We start from the raw sequence: 3,699 nt of genomic DNA, 5'->3' as shown, positions 1-3,699 counted from the left end.
CACACCGATAAGTTATTATATCTTTACAGTGCACTTCCTGAAATCTTTCATGTTTACTTTTGTGTCAAATTTCTTACAGATTTACGTCTTATTTACGTCTTATTGTTCTAACATTTTTTATGTCCATTATTTCCACCGTTGATATGTCAACTTTGTACTGAACATCCACCTCCTAACCTACCTCATTTTCTTTTATGTGTCTCTGCCAGTGAACCTGCGTCGTAAACCTGAAAGAATGTACCTCGCTGCAACCTTTACCTTTTATTATGCATGCTACATCAACTGTCTGACCGCTTGTCCGAACCACGTCTGTTCGTTACGTGACCTTGAGACGAAACTTCCTGGTGGCGGCGGGCGTGACGTATCCCTCGCTGCCTCAGGTTGTGTGTGCCTGTGGATGATAAGCTCCCTCACAGCATCCACACCTCTCCCAAACTCCATTATGAGAATGAGAGAGATTATGAGAATGAGAGAGAGAGAGAGAGAGAGAGAGAGAGAGAGAGAGAGAGAGAGAATCACTACCTTCTCACCTGCCTCCTTCCAGGTATGCTCCGTAATTACCTGTGCTGTTACATAAAGGCCTGTCCAAGCGAAACCTGCTTAACGGCGTCTGTCTGCTTCTTGGCGTCTGTCTGCTTTGCTTCACACTGCCTCTGTACCCACCGGTATCATAAACGCCATCCCCTTTATCAGTCTTAGATTCTACATATAATCTTTTTTCCTTCATTTAAGTAATTAGATGTATTTTCAAAAAGCATTTCTGGATAATTACGTGTGGTGTATGAGTCTGTAAAGTTGTCTTGCTGAGAGTTAGACACGCGGAGCCAACTTTTGCGCAACCTTGAAAACCAAGTCACTTACGGCTGGAGATGTTTCTACCCCTTCTCTGCCCTTTTCTTACCTCGGTTCCTCTCCATCCATCCATCTACTCTCCCCAACTACCACTCAACAATGCCGTCCTCCTCCACAATGTTACCCACAACCGGTATCTTCTAACACTGTCTTCCTTTCCCTTCACTTTTTAAAATTCTTAAGCGTCGACATTCTTCACTCTTCATTTTTTTTTCTATCCTCATTCTTCTCCTCTTCTTTTTCTATCTTCATTTTTCTCTTTGATGTTATTGAGGTGTAAGTACTATGAGGATTTACTGAAAATATTTCTTTTCCAATATCTGACTTCCTTCATATCCGATAAACTGTTACGTTCTGTTACATACACAGTACGTACTTTCCAGAGATTATAGTGAATTTGGTGGCTGATCTCTAATTGTGTGTAAGTGTAGTGACAAAATACGAAAGCATGGAGGAAAGAAAGTAAGAAAAGAACGAAATGAGGAAAGAAAAAAGAAAAAGATAGGTAGGTAGACAGATAGATAGACAGAAAGACCGACAGACAGGAACTACATGTAATTTACATACAAGTACGGAGGTGAGAAGAATTAATGCAAGGAGGGAACTTTACACCTTGTAACACTTATACCGATGTATAATTTCGATCATTAGGTAAGTGACTAGTTAATATTTCCCTGGACCTAATTCAATGAATTATGCAAGCAATTCAATCATGTAAACGATCACAACTGCCTTGCATGTGTTTACATACTGTTGATCTTGAAGGAATGGAAGAATTATTGGGTTTTCTAAGCAATAAAATGAAATCATTAGGGTAAATTGAAGCCAATCGCCTCAAACTAAGGGAAAAATTTGCAACCAAAACGAAGAGAAGACTGTGCCTTCCCTGAACGTATGCACTGAGTTGACGTTTTTTGCAACGCTAGTAATTTCCTTGAAGGAAATTTATACATAATTATATTGATTATACTTAAAAAAGCTGACTAATCTTTACAAAATAACTCTGAAGTGGGAAAACGAATCTAATTTTATTAGGATAAAAAAATCAAAATAAATAAGATTGATCATGAAACTGTCCTAGCTGAAGAAGAGGAAGACATTTTCTGAGTTTACTAATACAGAGCAACTATGACGTGCATTAGGAAGATGGGAAAAACCTTTTCATAAAATAAAATAATGTATCAGAATTAGTACTTGCAAAGATTATTTGTCACAAATAGAAATTCATGACCTTATAAATCACTAAGATTCGTAAAAAAAAAAACAAAAAAAAAACTGGTCTTAAGTGCCCAGAATATTATGAATGAGTGCGTTGGCTTTATTAAATTAGAAAATCATAAAAATCGCTAAGAATAAACATGGTATTTCTAGTTTTATTTATCAGAAACATATGTTTGTTTAGGTACAGAGCCCCATGAATCGCCAGAGGAAAGTCATAGAAACGCCATCAGATAAGAAAGGCAAGCAAAGTAATTGAAGATGAGGATGGAGTTTTCTGGCGCTTGGTGATCGGCTACCTGACAACAGTGAGAATAAATTTCTTGATATATATCTGTTTGATCAGAGTGAAATAGCTTCCATCATTAATCTTGTGAAAGAGACCATTCGGAATAAAAGAGAGAGACTGAGACATTTTCTTTACCGTGAAAGTGGTTGTCACTGTAAACAGGCTAAGTGATGCAACAAAGCGGTGGTGATAACTTTGGTATGTCTCGGACTAAAGTAAACTTGGTAATAATGTATGGATTTAGACACAGCCCTGTGGCGTGTCCACCCGTACATCGCCTCGCAGTCAGAGTCTAATCTTGGGCCTGCCTTGAACCTGGTGGGATGTGGCAGAGCGCTTTCTTTGTACCGCACCAGCATTATTGACATAGGGCAACCTTATCCACATCGTGTTTTCTTTACCGTGGAAACACTTCTACAGTACTACAGTCAACTATTAACTTGTACATATGGTTGCAGCAGTGGGACAGAGGATCAAGTTGGCGTTACTGCATTGTTCCGTGCCTGTCTCCTCCTCCCACATCCCGCTGCCTGCTCGCCAGCTGCTTCGGCCCTCATCTTGTGCTTTGAGCTTCTGGCTGCATACTACTTCCTGATTACTTTGCTACTGTTCCTCTCTGCATGTTATGCGAATTTTGGATTTTGCAGCCACCAGTCTTCGCATGTGAACGACTTCTGGGTTTTTTAGTCAAGTTTTTTCTCCTGCCTTCTTGCCCTTGTCAGCTTGTACTCCTGTGCTGCTACCATACTGACAGCTTTGCTGCTGCTCCTGTACAACGTTTAGACTTCACAGCTGCCAGTCTTCACATCCACGTCTTCTCCTGTGCCTTCTGCTTTTCAGGTCTAGCTTTTGCTTTTGCCTGTCTGCCCTTGTCAGCTTGTGCTCCTGTACTGCTACCATATTGACTGCATTGCTGCTGTTTCTTTACGATTTTTTGGACTTTACAGCCGCCAGTCTTCGCATCCACGTCTCCTACTGTGCCTTCTGCTGCTTTTTCGGCTTCTGGTTAAGCTTTTTCTCCTGCCTGCCTGCCCTTGTCAGCCTGTGCTCCCAGTATACTACCACTTGACTGCTTTGCTGCTGTTCATGTCCTCTGACTTTTGGACTTCACAGCCTGCCAGTCTTCGCTTCTGTAGCTTTCTGGATCTTTGGTCAGGCTTTGTCTCACGTCTGCCAGCCCTTGGCCTGACGGTTCCTGTTGCTTTTTGTGTATCCTGCCAGCCAGTATAGCTGCCATCTTTCCTGCTGTCTACAGCTTTGGGCTACAATTTTTTTTGCTATATTAGAGTTTTGCCAATGCAGTATTAATTTTTTCAATTTATATAGAATAGCAACACCAT

The 3,699-nt window shown here is 40.8% G+C and overlaps 1 long non-coding RNA gene across 2 annotated transcripts in view; it reads left to right on the top strand.

Annotated features, from left to right (window-relative positions):
• LOC135116208 (uncharacterized) overlaps positions 1-251 on the top strand; it is a 40,272-nt gene extending 40,021 nt beyond the window's left edge. For both annotated transcript variants that reach the window (XR_010276207.1, XR_010276206.1), the window contains one exon: positions 1-251. This exon is cut by the window's left edge and continues 502 nt beyond it. This is a non-coding gene — a long non-coding RNA (uncharacterized LOC135116208).
• The last annotated feature ends 3,448 nt before the right edge of the window (positions 252-3,699 follow it).

This window comes from Scylla paramamosain, chromosome 3 (assembly GCF_035594125.1).
Source record: "Scylla paramamosain isolate STU-SP2022 chromosome 3, ASM3559412v1, whole genome shotgun sequence".
Classification (NCBI taxonomy): Eukaryota; Metazoa; Arthropoda; class Malacostraca; order Decapoda; family Portunidae; genus Scylla; species Scylla paramamosain.
Note: the sequence above shows the minus strand (reverse complement) of the source record. Positions and strands in the feature narration are given on the sequence as shown.